This window comes from Anopheles cruzii, chromosome 3 (genome assembly GCF_943734635.1).
Source record: "Anopheles cruzii chromosome 3, idAnoCruzAS_RS32_06, whole genome shotgun sequence".
Lineage (NCBI taxonomy): Eukaryota > Metazoa > Arthropoda > Insecta > Diptera > Culicidae > Anopheles > Anopheles cruzii.
Genome location: NC_069145.1, coordinates 12,874,719 through 12,894,964, shown reverse-complemented (window position 1 = coordinate 12,894,964; position 20,246 = coordinate 12,874,719).

Sequence of the window (20,246 nt, the reverse complement as noted above, 5' to 3'; positions counted from 1 at the left end):
CAACGGCGAAGCATAGCGTACGGAACGGATTTTTGCCCCATCGCAGGAAATGGAATGACTCGTACTGGTCATGGAACTCGAGGTCGTGTATGCGATGATCTCATCGATCTCGTAGTAAAGAAGATATTTTGTAAACATTTTATCTTTAACACGAATCAAAATCTGTCCATAAGTGAACGTGAGTCCCATAAAACGTTTAGTAACCTCACGCCACGCACGACGAAACCAAAGAAGCCCGAAGCACCCAAAAGGGCTGCCGGTATCATCAGGGCGAGATGAGGGTCTTCTGACAAGCGCAGTGAAGCGAACATCGCAAACCGTCGGGCGGCCAGTGAAAATGGTTTGCGCGAGAACCACTTGTTGCTTCGCACCCCGGGGAAAATTACATTTTCCTTGTGCGTATCCTTCGGGTGCCCCGGATGCATGGGCCGGATGCGGTGTTTATTATTTTTCCTGAACAACTCCGAAAGCCGCCCATCGGAGTCGGATCCGATCCGGTGCATGTGTTTCCGAAGCTGACTATGGGCGGAACACTGGAAGCCGGACGACCGGTTAAATGACTGTCACATTGCTGTCAGCTAATGTCCTTGCCAGCACGCTGCAGCGAGTGAGGTTGGTACCGCAGTGCTCGCAGGAAAAGATGAGAAATGGAGTAAAACTAGCAGCTTAACTCGAGCGTAGTCTGAGCCACGGGCTCCTGCGCCCCAGCGCCATTATCGTCCATTAGTGGTGGGGCAGTTAATTAAAATTGTAATGCGATAATTAGCCCCCACCGGTTTGCAGGGCATTACACCCGCCGTTCCGGCAGAGACTCCCTGAAGACCGCGGAAGGACCTTCGTACCTGTTGGGTTGCTCGATTCTTCCTTTCTGGTCGCTTCTGGAGCCTACGGTCGCCAGTCGGAGCGATCGCGTAGGATACTGTGGTCGTTGTGCCGAGAGGCGGAAACAGGAATCGGCGAACACAAGACCGACTCCGAACGTCTTGGGCGTCGTTTAGCTGCTTTCGAAATGGAAGCTGCGATCGCGCGCTTCCGTCAAAACACTGTTTGCTCTTTTCTGGTTGCAATTTGATTGCTTTTCACTCACACTTTTCGCAAACACGATCTTCGTTTCATTCAGTGCACACACGGGCACGCAACCACGCACCTTTCATTTTCGCAGACACCGTAACACCCGAGAGGTAGGCACTAAAAGGAGAATAAAACAATTAACATCAACATAAAACCACACAGACAGAATCACGGACACACACATAAACACGCAAATGGGAGCTTTCACAATAGATCGATCACAGCGCATCAAGACGCACCCCCTTTTCGGGCCAAACGGGGTTTGCATCCGGGACGGCGATCTTCGGGAGCACATTTTTCCAGTACGCTCGCCAGCGAAACGAAATGTTTCTCGAAGTCAACCGGGAAAAGGGCCACCGATATATTGCCGCCGCCGCCCAGCGTCCAGCGCAGCAGTTGCAGTAAATCGATGGAAACCGGTTTTTCTACTTCAACTTCTGCCTCGCCGAGGGACTCGCGGAAGTTTTCGCCACCAGCGTCTCTGGTGCCCGGCGGCTGTCGATTGAATCCGGTTTCCGGTCCAAATTGCCCATTACTCGTACACTGGCCCGCACTGGAGCGCAATGCCTTCGGATAAGGACGATCCGGCCGGATGCAAAGTGAGCCAGAAATGAGTTTGGACCGCGGGCCCGGAGAGACTGTTCACCAGCATCGAAGCATTCGCGAAGCACCGGGAGCTGCCGGATGTTGATCGGCAATCAAAACACAACTCGTGCGATCAAACGTCATACGAATCGAAATTCCGGGGCCGATGACGGGAGAGAAAACTTGTAATATTCGTAATTAGCATATCGCCACACACACACACACTCACCACGCCGATGGCAGCCACTCACATCGACCATCGACAAGACAAGGTGATCTTCTTTAGGAACCGGTAAAAGCTCGGAGAAAACAAGTTCCGTCTGTTGATCGCGGCCGAGGCCGAGCCGTTTTCGAGCCGTTGGATAAGGGACGTACTGAAAACACAAGCGAACCGGCACGCGTTTCACGATCGAAGCCTACTGGAAACTCATTCTTTTTCCATGCCTTTTCCAGTGATCCCCTTGTCACTTTTCCACCAGAGGCGTAGTCAAATCACTCGCAATGCCGTTCTTCTGCTCCGCCGGCACCGGGATCGGACAGTCGCCAGTTTGACGCACACAACTCACCGGCAGCGAGATCACGGCGCTGGTAAACACAAAACGTTCGTACAGTTTTCGTAGTATGCGTTGTATTCGAAGTTACTCTGCGAACGGCGAAAATCTGTACCGAAAAACTTCGTGGGCCCAGCCGCACCGAAGGCCAAAAACGAACTGAACTGAAAACGAACTCGCAGATGCATAATTTCCCTGTGTTGGCCCAGCAGGGTGGCGGGTGGCCATTCATCCGCGGCTTCATTCCGGAATGTCGTTCGTTGAAAGCATGAAGTGCCGGCATTTTTTTGCCGTGCCGGCTGGGCTTTCAAAGGCCATCGCACTATGGGGAAACGGTGGTCAAAAGCCAACTCAAAAAAGTGAGGATTTTAGTTATATTTTTCTAGAATTGGTAAGTAATCTATGACCCGTTAAACGAATTTATAGCCTTCTGCGTTCCGTAGATTCCTAGAAACGATCTGTCAAAGTCGAAAGAGTGATAGAAATTAGAAATACTCTTTAAAACCAACCTTCATCAGCTACTTTAACGTGATCGTTAGCACAGTTCTGCAATGGTAATGTACCTATAATATAGATCATTCGAAAGGTAATGGATCCTTCTGTGATATAAAAAAATCAAATATTCACGTTTGGCATCGCATACATTTTTATCGCGAATTAGTATAGAAAACTACGAAAAAATACAGTTCTTCATCTTTGGTAATGCAGCAAAATTTGGACGCGTTCTTGGACGCGGCATTACAATAAATATTTAGGTAATTTTAAACTATTTCCAGTAAGTTTTGCATCAGTCCCGATCTAAAATGCTGGATTTAATCCAAACACATGTAAAAAAATGTAAAAACGTTGAAAAAAGTCCGTAGATTCCTAAAACCAAATATGTTCGCCTATCGTATACGAATTTCCCACTGTGCATTGCGATGGCCCGAGCACACCACTTCGGATCGCGTGAACTCCGCTTCGTGCCTCTCGAATCGACCGATTCGTATTCGAGCAGTTCATGTGGCGCTTCAAGCACTTCACGCGAAGGAAATTCCACCGCCTTCTTTGATTCCACTTTGATTTTCTTCCCGATTAAGTGATAGCCCAAAATCTGGTGAGCTTGCCGAATATCCGACGTGTTGATGTTAATGATTGGCCACCGAACACGGCCTGGCCGTAGCTCGTCGGTTTCGAAATGGGAATGTGGATGGAAAAGTCGTACGCAGCTCACTAACGCCCACCGCTCCCAATTCCGCACATCCCGTGCTATTTACTCCCGTGAAACTACAAAGTCTCGCGCTCGGATATGCCCGCCGGCGGGTCGCGGCCCCCTGATTGACAGTGACAATCGAAGATGCGAACCAAAGTTAACCGCCACCGACCGACAAAGTGCTCGCGCGCAAACTTTGACATTCCACCGGCGTGATTTTTGATCGATTGGCAACATCCACCGCGGCGGGCGCGGGAATTCGGAGCGAGTTTCTTAACGTAACCAGGCGCCATTATGCGCAATGAAAACTCGAAATTGAATCAGCCAAGACAAGAAGACAGTGAGCGAGTGAGCGAGAGAAAACTCGACTCATCGTCACCGGCAGCCGCCACGGATTGATGAGGCTGATCATTTGCGAATCTTTTTCTTCGATTTCGATACTTAATGGAGCGCTATTTTCATGGCGGACCGCAACGATGCGCGGCCGGCCGGAATCGGCCAAATTGCGGCAAATAAAGTCGGATTATGGGGGCTCATTTTTCGTCGCACTTTGCACTGAAAAGTGTTTCGTTTTTCCACTTCCAACTCGCCGACGCTCACTGTCGGAAACGGCGCTCGGGTGCTCGGGATGCCCGGAGCCCCGGAGAGTATTATCAAATTAATTTGGCACGAAAGAGCTAATTAAACACACCACTTGGGGAAAGAAAATTGACCAAATTTTTGACGAAAGGCGAATCATTAAAATTATGACATAATGGTACACGGGCGGTGTTTCGCGGTAAATGGTCCGCCCGCCGGAAAGGAGCGAAAGGTCAGAATAGGCCGCCTCCGAAGGCTAGTCGAGCAATCTTCAACCACCGTTCAAATACGCCGCGTTTTCCGCGGCGCAAACAACGCCGGCAGCCGCCTCCGCCAACGGGCGGAGTTTGTTGAGAAAATAACTTTACTGAATAAAACATTCTTCCGGCATTGTAATAAAACTGAAAGCATTAGATTTGCCCGTGTTCTGTAAAAAATACCGGTCCGTCCTTCGGGGGTTCCGAGCGGGGTAGCTTTCCATCATAATTTCTATCAGCAACCTAACCCAACAACGGTGTCAAAATGGAAAACGTTATTTAGTGCCCGCGTCCGCGTCAATGCCGCGAAGGTGCGCAAAGACTGGGCAAGATTACAAAACCAAAAACAACCCAGAGGGGCCCCAGAATACGCTCCGTCTCGCGCTCCGGTACCGCTATTTGCTCAGGCAGCCGACGGAACGAGGGACTATGTTGATTAATTGTTCGAATGATGGTTGCGCCTCCAAATGCCCTCGGGATGGGGATGGAATCGGAGGCCAGACCGGGCGGGCCGATGCTACATCTATCTTCTTTTGTGGTAATTGAAGGCCTTCCGCTGCTCGTACGCTCACTGTTACTTGCACTAATTTCATTCCACAGAACTTTGGAGTCCCGCTCCGAGCATCGCGAAGCAATCGTTTTGCATATTCTGCATGCCCTGTACCTGTGGCCTCCACGAAGGGCATCCTGGCGCCATGTCAGTCAAAATGTAGTCATGAAGTTCATCAGAAGAACTTCTCGAATTGCTCTTCCTTTGCCGGCACTCTAGGGTACAAACATGAAGTAATGATTCATGCCCAACATCGATTAAGCATTCCAGGCGAAAAAGTTTATCATCATCGCCGTAGCTGCCAGTTCCGAAGGCAGTTCTCAAGTGGTCCGAAGGCACGAGGAGCTGCACCATTGTTAAACTAAGCAGCAGCATAAACTTCGCGTCTGACCTGTTGATTTGACAGCTGTGCCCGGCGGCTTGTCGTCAGCCTCGTCACAGACTAACCCCTTTCGGCGGCACTGAATGCAGCAGGAAGTGACTTGCCCCTTGAAACCGAATCACCATTGTTCCGGCTTCAATCACAACCAACATACCGTGCCAGGGCTGACGTATCCTTTTGCCGTGCCTTGCCGGAAGCCAAAATGCAAACACGCCAAACCAGGCACCAGAACTGGTCCGAAGTCTGGTCCCTTTTTTCATCCCTACCCGGATCCCGGTAGCCCTTGTTAATTACATCGATCATTAATCCTGCCATTGTCGGGACCGAGCGAGATCGGCACAAAAAACAACACTCTCACAGACTTCCGGCCTTCCCAGCGGAGTGAAAAGAAAAGGAGTGATCCGGAAGCATCCTTGTAATCGCGGCTAACACACGCTAAGCTCTCCAGGGTTGCTCAGCAAAAAAGACGATACAAAATGGCCGAAGATTTGCGAAGGACAAAGGTTCGGGTGCGGTGCGAAAGTGGCAAACGCAATCAACGAGGGTGCGACAGTTTGGCTGGTCGCCGGACAAATAATAGGGCCCCTATTGGCAAGGATTCGGGAGCCAGTCAAATTCCAATAAATCTTCTTTTAACGAGTCAGTGATCATACTTCAAAACTGTTTGTCGCTCGGCTTGTTACTTTGTTTGTCGAGGGCCAGCAATCGCTACTGATTATAGGGTACCACGGTACACCACACCGGGTAGCGGCTCTGTGTGTCAGCAATTAAGCTTAATGATTGATGACTGGGGTCCCGCGGCTCAAACGGGTGCCGTCACATTTAGCACCACCGGGCGGCTGTGACAAACAGCCGCGCTGGTCACAAATGTGCCCGATTTGCAATAAAATATCCCATGCAAATCTCTGCCCCAATGCATACCTTAAATAGTTGCTCATTATTTATGGCACGCTCGCCACGCATCCCGGCATCGAGCGGCAATGGTCGCGGAGCGTGGACACAGATTGCAGAGTGAAAACGACATCGACGCGCATGGAATTGATTTTACCCCCAAACGCACACACACACACAGGGATAGTATGTGGTTGGAATGTTCAAAAGTGTCGCAATTGTCCGAGTTTTCGAGCTCGGTTCAGCGGACGCGTTGCACTTTTCGCGCGGCCCATGATGTACCGTTGCCGTCGATAGCAATCGAATTCCGTCCTCGGCCAGCAGTTGCTACCCATCGGTTAAGCAATTTCGAATTCAAACATTCCACTGCCACTGCACACCAACACGGTACTCGATCCCGTCGGTTGGTCTCGAATATCGGCGACAAACCCAGCACAGCCCTATGCGATTCCCGGAAACCCTGTTGTCCCTGTCCATTGTTGCACCGGTTCGTCAGACGGTACGGGGTTCTCAAATTTCAGCACGATGATGCCCCCGGTCCCATTGATATTGCAACCTTCTCATCCCCGAGGCAGTACAATATGGCAATATGTAATCGAGAAAAATATCGTCCATCCTGCTGGCCAGCTCGAGTCGAAGCCAAAAGGAGTGCGAAAGGACATCGAGCAGTGTAATCATAGTGTGCCGGCTCCCTGTCGGCTCTGTCGGTTCATGAAGGTCATCCAAGCTGTTTATGATTTTGATAGGACACGTGTACCGAGTATGCTCCATTCGCGGGCACATCGATTCGGCATCGGTTCCTTGGCAGATCGACGGCAAACCGCAGAACTCGCACACACCGAGCCGAACCACAGCGATGTAATCGCGCCCCTCTTTTGACCCGTTTTGCAATGTCTACTGGGGGGATAAGCTTTATTTCCTCCGCCTGCTTCGACCTCTGGATGAGCTGTGCTCGGTTGCCTAGGAGACCACTATTCGCAGCCGGCCAAACCGGGCGACCTTCGGCGACGGAATTCCTGCGATCTGCGATGGCGACGGCTCCGTTTTATGCCCCGAATCCTTATGCCCTTTTGCAATCACGACCACAACCAACCCTGTCCCGGTACACGTGTCCGCGTGAAGATGGTGTGTTCGTCGCGCCACGTTATGCTCCGACGCTGTTTCCGACGACTCGGCCAAAGTCGGCCACTGGCCCGGTCCAACCTTGAACCGATCGTACTTAATGCCGAGGTAAATATCAAGCCACCACCGTGTGTCCTCTTTAATTTTTATTTACTCCTCCAATTCATATTGTTTCTTCTTGCAACCACCACTGTGCAACCAGAGCCACACACACACACCGTTGTCATTGGGGAACACGCCTTGGCCGCCTTCAAGTGGAAGTGCCTCCAAAATGGGGTGCCGGATTGCCATTTGGTGCGGATGCATTCGTTTCGTTGTTTTATTGCGGCGCACCGAGCCCTGCAAATGTCAGACTCATTAAAAGGCGATCGTGTGAAAAGTTATTATATGCCGGCGGCAGCAAGAACTGCGACACCGAAGCAGGCGTGTTGTTTTAGCTTAAGCCCATCACTACAATGTGTATAATTATCATACAAAAACTAAAAGCTTTGATTGGCCGGCCGGCTAATAGTATAAAATAGAGCGAAAGCCAACACAGGAAATTAAATCAGAATATAAGAATCCCAACAGGAGGTAGGTAACAAATCTAAAGCTAATACTACGTTCAAGCCCTTCGTTAACTCTACAGGATACGCTTTCTTCGGACCAGCGCCGCGTTTACCTTGGACAAAGTTCTAGCACCGTTTCTTTTTCCGACAGCGCGTCGAAAGTTAAACTAGTGAAAACGGGGCAAAAAAAAGGAAACCCTATCATTAGTCTTCTTCGGACGCGGAAAGATTCGCCCTCGACCGGTGTGATTCCGTTCCCGGTGGTGGTCGGCCGGCCCTTTGTTCCCTTTCTGCACATTCGTTCGATTATACAGAGAAATCGAACCTATTAATTACCGTCTGCTGGTGCCTAATGGCCACGGCGAAGCCGGACGTGCTTGATGTGGTTTTGGAAAAATGCAAAATCTAGGAAAAATCTCAAAAAACGTCCACCCTTGTTCTAGGGCGGGAAAATCTTTCTCCGTTGAACAGAAACAAAAAACCATCGGGCACCTTAACGCGTTTGTTCGAAAGTTTAGTTTTGCGAAACCAGCTGAAAGTCGTTCGGCCATGTCCTTGTCGAACGGAGCAATATTATCGCAGTCGCGAAGAGAAGTTTTGTACTTGGCCATTTCGCTACGCCAAGTACACCGTTTTTGGTACAAGTTTTGGCGCTCTTTAGCAGTCGGTTCTTTCAGTTAATTTTTAACTCACTGTTCCAGGCATCCAACTTCAACGAAAACTTTCATGCTGTTACTTTAACCTTTTCTTTGCAGGCGCGCTGAAGAATAACGCCAGAATAACTCAATGTTTGTTGGTATTTATTTTACTTCCATAAACCGAGCATAATGATTTCGAGCCTTTCATCCAAGCATCGTATGCTCTTATGCTCACGGACAGCAACAACATGGATTACAGAGCCATAATTTAAAATAATGTGACGTGATAAGCCAACTGCGGCTCACGCACGACTTCCATCGCCCAAGGACCGGGACTACCGGGTGTAATGGGATAAATAGTTGATTTAATTGTGTCATCTCCGGGTTATCGAAAGGCGCGTGCCAAAAAATCACTGAAGTTGAAAATTACATAAACCACAAAAAAACTGCATTCGCCGTGTGCACCGGTGCAACAATATGCATTACCGTTTGTCATCAACAGATTACACAAAAGCCGGGTGCCGTATTTTTCCCATCTTTTGGCCTTTCGCCTGATTGTTTAATTCTTTGCGCATTTCGCTTTTTTCGCGGCCCTTTTTGCACGAGAGCACAGGGAGAAGTTGATTCCATTATTGGCCCATTACTCACGCAGAGTGGAAAACAAACGACCACCGTCGATAGCACGTTCCGGGAGTCCGGGATACATCCTGTTCCATCGGTTGTCCTGTGCCCTGCGTCCATCAATATTTACATCTCCTCCACTCCGGGAATCTGACCCCAGCAGCACCGGCGCCCTATGGTGCTGCGTTTGATTGACATTGTTACATTGTTACGAGTTTAAAAATGAGCCAATGACAAGATGGCGCTCCGTGCCTCCCGAAGCGGCCCCCCTCCTCCGCCCTGGTGTGCTCAATCTCGGCACGGCTTTGGCGACAATGTTTGTGTGTTCATCGACGCGTGGCAACATTAAAGTGTAATTGATACACACTCGCTGGGGGTCGGTTAATGGGAAAAAAGCGTCCCGAATCGCGAACCAGCGTATTTTTTTTTAATCGTCCGTTACGAGTATGACAGTTTGAACCGGTTTTTTTTCGATGACTACCATATCGAACGTCATTGTTTATCGCGGCTCCATTTGCGTGGCCGATAGTTGAATTTTTTGCTTGCGCCAAGCATGATTTATCACCGTCCCCTCCGGCGGAATCTCGAAAAATGAAACATAATCTGCCCGTGGTCGAAACAAAAGCCCCCCAAACATACTCTTGCGGAGATACTCGCCATTTTGATACGTCCGAAATACGCGCACAATTGAAACATTGTAAAAGCTTCGCGCAGTTTGTTCGTAATTAATTCAACGGAGGATTCATTGTGAGGCCACCGTTGTAGGCCAGATTCAGCATCGATTTTAGTTAACCATGTGGCACTGTTCGCCATCATTAATGTTTCACGCGGGTGCCGGGTCCCACAAATCCGTATCAATGCTGCATCCATCATCACCATTGCTTCACCTATTGGCGCGGAGCGTGTTCGGCTCTTTGTTTACAGCATTCCACACTCTCCATTATCGTGTTTCTTTTACGTTCACGTTTCAACCCGGTTAAGGATCGTCGCAAACGTCACTTTGATTAACCCCCGCGAATGTTTGTTGGCGCTACGTGTCATTTATATGCTCACCTTCTATTGTGTTTATCCGATTCAGCGCACTGCATCTCACACAGGCCGATGCCACTGGTTCTTTCGTTCAGTCCGTGTGTTCTTTCCGTCCTTTTTCCACGTTCTGCCTGCCCATCAATTTGCATTTAAAGTAATCCGAGGTGCGGCGTGCGCAATCGGTGCTGCGTGCGGCGTGTGCATTTAATTGAAATCAACCACCCAGGCGGGCGGGTGGCGGGTGTTGGGTCTCCTTTCCCCGGGTAGGTGTGCCTTTTTTATCAACCCCCGTTTTCGGACCGTCAGAGGCACGTTTGCGAGAGCCGTTGGGTACGCCATCGGTCCGGCGAAACCGGGTTTTCCCGTTTTGACAGATTCCGCAGGGCCCTATCCTGTTGCCGCCAGGTGCGTGTCCGTGGATCGCCGTCGGATTAATTACGCCCGCAGCAAGCTGCGTCGCTGCGTTTCCGGTAACACTTTAATCGTGCTTCGTGCTTTACTTATTTCTCCCTATCTAAACCATTCGACAGTTTGTAGCAATTTGCACTTCTTGGACCACACGCAACGGGGTTGGGTGAATGGCCCACAATGTGTTGTTTCTTGCCCCCCACCTTGGCGGAAATGAATCACGGAGTGAACGGAAAGGCCGTACCGAAAAAGACGTTGACCTTTGCGGGGCGGGGGGGACCGTTTTGTTGTCGATCGCACACGATCGGCACTCGTGAGGGCGCCTGTTGCCCCGAAATGTCGAAATCGGCCTCAGCAACCACCCCTAATTTCGACCAGCCGGTGTGGGTAGCCGACACGACTCTCGAGTCGGCGATTCGCAGGACGTGGCTGTGGAGCTGTCATAATTTTTCGGTACCCAAAATGGCGCGGTTGGCGTACGGCTCGTAATGGGCGCAGCGGTGATCCACTGAACCTTGCGCACCTTGGACGAAGGGTTGCACCGGTCCAAGGTCGACGAGTGCACGCTCGGGCCTAAGCCCTCATTAAGGCGCTAGCGCTGCCAGGCGGGGTCTCGGGACGTGTCTGCGTTACGCGCGCTACGCACGACGCGCGTTGCTTATGCAAAGTAGCAAGCGGCTTCGGGCCCTCTGCCCTCTACCTCTGCAAGCTGCCTGCACTCTGCAGTTGCCGTGCAGCATTAATGCGAAGCCCGCCGCTGCGGTGGGCGCTGATTAAAGCGATAACGGTAGGTGGCAACTTTGGTGCTTGCCTTCGACCAAGAGTCAGGCGGGTTGTGTATTTTTAGAACCACCATGGTGCGATCGGAGCATGACTTGGCGTGGGCAAAGTGTCCTTATACGAGCAGCAAAGCTTTCAAACCGGATAATTTGAACTTCAACCAAACGGGGCGGCTGCAGTGTCTATCATAAGCCACCAGCATTATTACGCGAGAGGACAAATTCGGCACCTTGACACCCCTTTCGGGGGTCTTGAAATATACCGACATCCTACCGAAGTTTTTCATACTGTGGCTTGTTAATTATTACCTACAATTATTCTAGAATCCATTTAGCTAAAACATTTCAACATACTATTGTAATGGGTACTCGTATTGTATTTAATTGACAGTAATTAAGCTGCCCTCACGCGGTTAACAGTCTGCAAGACAGACACTGTTCCCGTCGAGCGTGGAAACTAAAACGACCCTCATTCCGTCAGCATAACAATAAAACGCATTGCGTTCGTTTAAACTTTATAGGTCACTAAGGGTAGCCGCAAATGGTTTCTGCAGCTTTCATAATAAATCATTTGCATCCTCGTTAAACAGCAGCCATAATGTCCTCCTGCTCGTGTATGTGACTGGTTGCAGTTAATAAAGATCATTCTCTTAAGCTCATCCCAATCTTACTTTCCATCACGCTCATGTCAAGCCCGACCCGAACCGAGCCCTATCGACGAGAAGTTTACATTCAATTTCTCACCGACGTCGGCACCATCACATTCCACCGGAGCCCTTGCTTCCGAGGGCGGGCACCATAAATTCTTTGGCCCAACTGCCGACGATTGCTAAACTTCGTCACTTCGTTGTTGTTTTTTAATGTGCACCGCACGGATCATCATAATCGGCCGAGTCGGCCAACGGCGTAGCTATTCCATCAACGGTACGGCACGGCACGCCACGGCGCTCGATCAAATAGGATCCCGCGCGAACGCAAGGCGCTGGCGTGGCTTTTGATGCGCGCGCGAAAAGTTGTGCCTTCGCCCGATGCTCGCCGCGCTTCGGAAGAGATCGTGACATAATCTTAGCATAAATCATACTGCACCGTTCTCCCGCGCTCGCTGAACTGCAAACTTTGTGCAACAACCGACCGACCGGCGACGACTTTGCGACTTATGGTGACCGCAACGCAGAGAAGGCCACCTTCTGCGGCGCGCCGCTGATGGTGGTGTGACCTCGCGTTAACTTCTATGCAATTTCCATAATTATCCCGAACATAGTTGGAACTCTGAAAGGCTGAGGGAGAGAGAAAGAGACGGAGAGGGACACAAAACATCAACCCGGCGACACCGTTCAACAATCCGGTGGGTGAATCGCAGCAACGCGATGGCGAACGTCTGGGAAATACGTGGCCGTTATGTTAAGCTAATAGTTTTCGTTTACAGTAAAAAATGTAGAATATGCAAGCCACAAAATGGTTAGAGATTAAAAATTCGTGGTAGAAGTGTTTGGAATGAAACTTTACAAGCTTAGGGTGTCTCTTTTGTGAACGTCGCAATGTTGCAATACGAAGGGCACACCCGTCGTTAATATGGGAACTCGGGGTAGTAGTACATCTTCACCTTTATGATGGCTTCGATGATGTTGTTCACTAGGTCTGTTATGTTAAGACGAGTACAAAGTTTCGGCTGATTGATATTTCTCAAAAGAATAATCATAGCTCCAACCTTCAACTTCAAAATATATGGAAAAACTCCTGGTAAATCAAACGAGTTACGATAGTCTGTTGGACAGGGCTTACCCAGTTTGAATAGGCTTCAGTTGAAGACTCCGAAACACGTTCCCTTCTCCTGTAGGGAGCCTTCGGTAAAATAGGCGGATATGACCAGACGTTTTCATATACATGTGAGGAATTGCCCCCCGGTGAAGATTTGTAGAAAAAGCCTTACTTTCTTCTCGCAAGGAAGGGTCTCGATTGAAGGGCGAACTGTAGGACTCAGGGAGGCTGCTAAAAGAAGCCGAAAGCTTACTAGGGTGAACCCCAAGGGTTCCAAATCCTTATATACTTTTAGGATTAGGATTTAACTCATATCTCCGCCAAGGTTTTAAATTTGTCAATCACTAAAGGATATAGAGGCACGGACTAAGACGTGAACGTTCGAGTGAGCAACAGTCTGTTCGTGTCGCTCACTCGAACGTTCCAAACAACCAACTTCGAATAACACAATAGATCTTGGATGGAGACCTTTCGCGAACTGCGTGACTTTTTTTGATAAACATTTATTTAAACTATGCGATGTTCGCTTCAAACAGCCTGTTTTCTGTGCAACTCATTCCATTCCGAGTGCAAGTGGCCATCTTTATTTCCCACGCAGCTGAAGCGTGATAAAGTTTTTCGGTTTTTTGCGCGATCTTTCACGAAAGGCGCAGCTAACGCGCGTGATAAAGTGATGAAGAGATTAAAACTTAAACACGAAACATTGCGTCACAGCCCGGTGTGTGCGTGTGCAAGCCCTTTCCCCGCACACTGCAAACTTTTCCGCTCCGTCCTTTCTCTTGTGCCGTTTGTGTGTTGATGCTGCGCCAAAGAGAAATAATCGAAAAAAGGCTCCCACACACCAACCCAGTGCGCCGTAAATACTGATCGTGTGCATCTGTGTGTGTGTATGTGTGTCGAGTTGTTGCATATTTGCTGATAAAACACTGCCACCACACGAGAATGCATCGGTTGAATGGGAAACTAAATAAAACCATCGCAAACGGTAGCCACAAAATGAAAATGACAAAAAACGCCCGGCGACTAGCGGTTGGCTCGAACATTTTAACGAGTTCGCGCACCGAAAGGCGATGACATATTTTAATTTTCCCCACCAACTCCACAAAGTAGCGCACCCCGTCGCGGGCCCCTCCGCCCTTCACCCGCGCAGATGCCGACGATAACCAGCCACCACCAGCCACCAGGTCCGATAACGATGACGAAGCCCCGGTTGCGGAGTGAAAAAGTTGAAAGTTTAACCATGAAACATATTTTATGCTTGTTTCTCAAACATTTGCCACTTTGGCACTTTGCGGCACCGCGATTGCATCGCCCGTTTCGCCGATCTTTCCTGGCACCGCTGCTGGCGCGAGTGGGCCGCGCGAAAATGGGCGAGTCACAAGGCCTGCTTTTCCTTCGGAGGTTTTCTTGCACTTTTCCTAATGATTCCGTGACGTTAGGCGTTGCGGTGTGTAGGAGCGATTGTTCAGACGACGCTGCTGCGGCGGTGGTGACCTAACTTTTGGCAGCCCCCAATGTGTGCCCGGCGAGAAGGCTATCCCGTTTTGTCAGTCGGTTTGTGCACCGTTTGGCGCAGAGCGATGCACATCTGGCAAAAGCGGGGGGGGCTTTACTTTCTTTCACGGTTCACGAGGATGCACACGCCAAGGGAGACGGCTTTCGAAAGGCAGAAACAAGGCGTAAATTGTAGCCCACTCGACGACACGATCAAACGGTTTTTAAATGCACTTTGGGACTTGACTGGCTGGTGGCGAAGTTCATCGTGCACCAAAATTGGGCCTAGGGCCCGATAAAACGAAATGTGGAATATCTATTATGTCTCTTCTTTTGCGTGTCAGTCGTAGGTTCGATTTATGTTTGCCTAACAAGATTGGGCGTCAATTGTCTGTGCGATGATGATGATGATGATTCTAACTTATGTTCTCTTTTCGCATTAAATGTGGCTGTGTGGTATTTATTTAATATATGAACAGGCAGAGTCGTATTCTCATTGAATTGCTGTCATTTGTCTGATCAATAAGACAAATGCCTTATCCTAGAATGCTATTATTTATTTAAAACTCTAAATTTAAAACAGATATTATTTGATAACTTTTATGACTATTTGGAACAAAAAGCTTCGAAATATGTTTACGTTCTTCACCGTCACGAGCCAAAGGTTTGCATGATTCGAATTGGCACACCGAAACCCTGCTTCTGTAGGCCAGCAGATCGGATCGAGAACTTTCACGCCACAGCCCTTCACGGTGAGCGAACAAATGATAAAATATCGCCGCAAATTGTCACGCGAACGAGAGCGAGCTTTCGCTTTCTAGTTTTCCCCATCGGCAACCAATGCCAGGAGCGCCAGTCGATGCACTCGGCGCAACGAGCAATAAACGCATCTCCGGAGATTGTGAAGCGAAACAAGCGAAACTGTTGTGGGTTTGCATTAATTGATGACAATTAAAGCCCAGTGGCACCATAACGCCACTCGGTTTCATTTGCTGCTCGCTGTATCCGGTGCCCGTCGGATCACCGGATCTAGATCGCTGTCGTGAGTCGTGAAAGCGCAGCCCAGTGACGCGGCGTGACGGCTGCGATAGCGTCAGCGATACCGGCTGTCTGACGGCGCATGTCAATATGGGTGCATTATTAAATTATTAACTACATGATGATGGTCCACTTTTTCCCGGTCCCCCGTTATGTGGTGGTGGTACTATTTGAGCAACAAAATGGCTATTTTGTTGCTGAAACCCGGATTATGTGCGGACGCCCGGGTTACGCTACAGATACGTTGACGTGCGACATGTGGACGATGTTATCATCATATCGTCATCAGCCACCCAACTGCGCCGCACTGCGGGCATGGGGCGATATCATATTTTGTTGCCGGCCGGGGATGGCAAGTTCTTTTTGCCGACCTGAAAGTTTACCATCAGCCACTGATCCTGACCCGCGCTGGCGCACATTGCACATTTAGTCGGATTTACAATTCCATATCACTCGCACGGTGTGAGGTGCTATTTTATGCGTTTTAATGAGCAATCCGGTTTGGGTGGTAGAAAGAGAGGGTTAAAAAAAACACGGTGCGGCAATAAAAAGCTGCCACCGATGCTACCGATCGTGATGCCGTTGATTACTCTCGCGCCGCCGGCTGCCCATCGTTTGTGAATGTGTAATCAGCAGCTTCCGTGGCTTTCTTCCGTTCCGATGGTGCAATTTTCCACGCTCCATTTTCCCGGCCGCCCCGGGCCCCGAGCGTTGGTCGAGCGTTTTTCTGCGCTCCGTATTTTTCGTCCGCAAGATAAATCGCATCCATGCGTGAGCAACTATTAATTCGGCGTAATTGCACCACGACTTGGCAGCGATGGCCAGCGACCGGGTGGTGGCGATGACTTACGGTAATTTACGGGGCTTGTGCTTCAATTTAATAAAATTCCAATTGCCACCCTTTTTAGCCGATTCTTCGAAATGAAAACACCACCCGTTGTCATATCTGGAAGGAAACTTTCCGCTTTTCAAGGGCAGCAATCGAAAAGCAGTTACGGAGCTCGGAGACCATTTGGATCCTCGCGCACACACACGCCATGTTTTGTCGAAAGAAAAACACGAAACATCATAATTCGCACTCCATTAAGCTCCCAGCGGGCGGCTTATCTTTCGATCTCGGAACCGTGTGCGATCAAATGCGCGCTTCGATATTAACCCAATCAACGCCCCGAGTCCTGGGACCAGAACTGGGACGAAGTGTACCACTTTGGGCGCGAGTGAAAAAAATGATGATCGAGCCGGAAAACCAGAAATGGCCACCGTTGGTCGGTCGTCGTTATTTGTCTCGTGCCGCGGGGGCCCATCTCACGCATGCGGCCGGTGATGGTTGCAAAAAAAAACCCAAACCAAATACTGGCCATTTATCAGCAAGTACCAGACCCGGGGCCCCCGGGGTGGCCGGGTGAAAGTTGGAAAAGTGATTAAAAGTTTGGACCTGAATTCGACGCCTCTCACAGCAGCAGCCCCTCCTGGGCTGGGATGGGTGATGGGTTGGATCGGAATCCGGTAATCGGATTTTGTTGTTTCAGGCGGGTTATACAACCGGTCACAAGTTTTTCCCCGATGCGGCCAGGACACGCCCAACCGCTCTCCGGGCGATTAGTTGCCCCGGAAATATATAGTTGCGGAAAATCCCGTTTCCCAATCTCGGAATCGTGTGTGGTCAGTTGTTTCGAGGGAATTAAAACCGGATATGCATAATATTTCTGCGATCCAGCCAACCAGGATTTGGTGTAGAAAAGTGGAAGCTTACGGTAAGCCCCCAGCCCCCCGCATTCGCAGTCAAGCCGGTCCCGAAAGCCACGAAGCCACGGCGCCGGTAGGTGGGGCCGTTTCTAACTCCGGCCGGCTCCGGGAGTCTCGTTCGAAGCAGGAAATTAATTAAGTCCGTTCTGAAACCCATTCAATTGTGTGTAGACGCTCGTGAGACCGGTTCGGGGCGAAGGTCACCGGGGGCCTAATTGCACGTGAAACACCTTCACGTGGGGCCACATCCGAAACCGGGCGGGCAGCCCGTCAAAGGCACGGCGAATTCACACCGGGGAAAGCTCGTCAACGCGCGATGAGCAGCGGCAGCAGCACTAGAGTGGATGATGGCTGTCCTTCGCAGTGACACTTAAATCGCTGCCAGCCAGCCCGCCAGCGAGATACTTCCGACCGCACGCGAGCCGCTGGATCGCACTTGAGACTGGTGGCCTAGTGAACCCTGCGAAGCTCAGCGAAGCGCCCAATGCCATTACGCCCAGCGCCGAGTGCGCCACATCGCTTTGTCTGTCATCGCCATCGTGGCCACCGGCACCGTGAGATGCTAACGCTTTCGGTGGAAAATATTGCGAAAATCGAGTTTAATTAGTTTTCATTCGCCTTTACCGTGGGCCCGGACCACGGCTGACTTACTGGCACACCCACAGTAAGCCAGTACGTGCCAGTAAGCTCATGAAACTTGTTTCTATAAAACGGCAACAGAATGGTAATTTGTGTAACAAAAATGTTACAAAGTACCAGCGTCGTTTGATTAGCTCATTCCGAACATTCCACAAAACTGATAAATGCATGTGCAAACACTAGACATTGTACAGCTCAGCTACCGTCAGTTGCTGGTGAGTAGATAGTTTCACTACCCTTAAGGCACACCCTTTTAAGTTTGTGCTTCTACGGAAGGCTGATCGGAAGCCACGTCGTAATTCGTCGATAGCTCGGATTTGTAGAGAGTGTGACTTCGGCATCCATTTTCCAAATTTATTCATCATATTCTGGCGCGGTGCTGCGGATCAATATTTATGAAATTTCTCAATCACGCAAAGCTTTTCCGTCAAGCAGAACGCCACACGGCTTCACCAGTAGCCGCCGGTTCTGCCGATCCGGTCTTCGCGCAAAGCGACCGGAACGGCTTACTGGCGAACCAATTTTCTGGTGGATCGAAAAAAAGAACTGCTGACACTGTTCCATTTGGGAAAACGATTTCACTCAAAGCTACGCTCCCAGCAGCAGCACCGGCACCGTCTCCGTCTTAGCGTGATGCACTTTCTTCCCGACTGAGAGGTCGTCGTTCTCGATTAATTGGTTGGCCTGCCGTCGTCGACCGATGGCTCCGGCGATAATTGGCACCTTTTTCCCCGTTCGCCATTTCGCATTAGCTCGGATGGGCGATAAGAAGACGCGCTTTTCCTGCTTCACGCTCGGTTGCACTGTAAATCGGGCGCTGGGGATGGCTTCCGGCTGAGGTAACCGATACAGATCCTTCGGGCCGTGCGCCGAGAACTATCGGTTCAGCGGAGCTGTAATTAGAGCGTTTCTCGGGCTTCGATTTTCTATCGACCATTTTCTCCGTCACCGTCCGGAGTGAAGATCCGCTTCAAATTCGCTTCGCTTATTGGCTCGGAGGCCAAGACGAGCCTCGACGACTCAACGAAGCGTTTGAAGCGGTAGCAATTTTATTAGCAAAAACGACCACGTGGCGGGCTCGTTGGCAACGCAAAAAAGCATCCCCAAGTGTCGGGCGACACAGTACGGCCCGCGCGAAATACTTGTACCAGCCGAACAACGAAAAAACAACAAAATGTTTATTCATAGCCCAAGACAATATTGCTCCACTTCTTGGGGTCGCGCCGCCTCTTGGCGGCACATTACTTTATTTGTCTTTCGCCACCGGACCGAGCAAAAGTTCTTGCGCGACTCGAAACTCTCCGGACGAAACAGCAAGCAGATCATTGCTCATTAAAAATGCCGGACCCGGCGTTGGGGAAGTTTGACAGGGATAGTCAGCAGTCTTTCCAGCTCAATTATGCTGCACAAAGAACAAATTGTTTGATCGTGAAAAGCCAAGCCGAGCGAGATACGGTGCCGAAAAATAATTACGACGACTGGCGAGACATCGTGCCATGCGTCGAAGCGGAACGTCAACAATCAGTCAAAATGTTTATTTTATGTTATTTTTCACTCTCGCTCGATCTCTCTGTCTCTCTGTCTTCCTTTTCCACTTTTCCGATTGTTGCCCACCGGTGTTCCTACCTTTATCATCGTCCATCGCTGTACCTTTTTACAGTGTACTAAAAATGATAGAGAAACGTCGAAAGTTTCGTCTCGGCCCGGCGTAAAAAGTGCATCACATCGCGGCGGCTTCCTCGGGGGAAAACTTCCAACACGCAACGCACACCCAGTTTGCGGAAGCGCGAGTTCGATCGTTACCATAATTTCTTTATGCTCGTCGTCGGCGGCGGCTGGTCCCTCTCGAGTCTGCCCGGTGCTCGGCTCACCGGCCCATCATAATTCACTGCAACGAGGCGCACATCCATAAAACAGCATGAATCAACCGATCTAACTTTCGTTCGCCACCAGCGCACAAAGTGAACGTGAACGAAGAACTAAAACCCGGCCAGCCGGCCGGGCGGACGGAAAACGTCCCATAAAATTCTTCTCCGGCGTCCCTCCAAACTCCTTAGCTATCTCCTCAGCGCTTGAACGATAGGGATTGCGCCCAAGCCCGACCATTCCGGGAACACACCGTTTTACTGCAACAAACTTTTCAGCACCTTAACGCGCACGGCTTCCCCCCTGCAAGCCGCTCCATCCATCACCGAAGGGGCTCGGTACCTCTAAGCGATGCCTGAGCACCATCCCCTTGCCCGTGCCCGTTCGCCGAAAGGTAATTAAATTTAATATTTGAAGCTATTATCTCACTCGTCCATTTCAGCATAAAAAACCGAACCGGTGGGCGAACCGCTCTACGGAGTACTTTGGCCGCGCTCGGAAC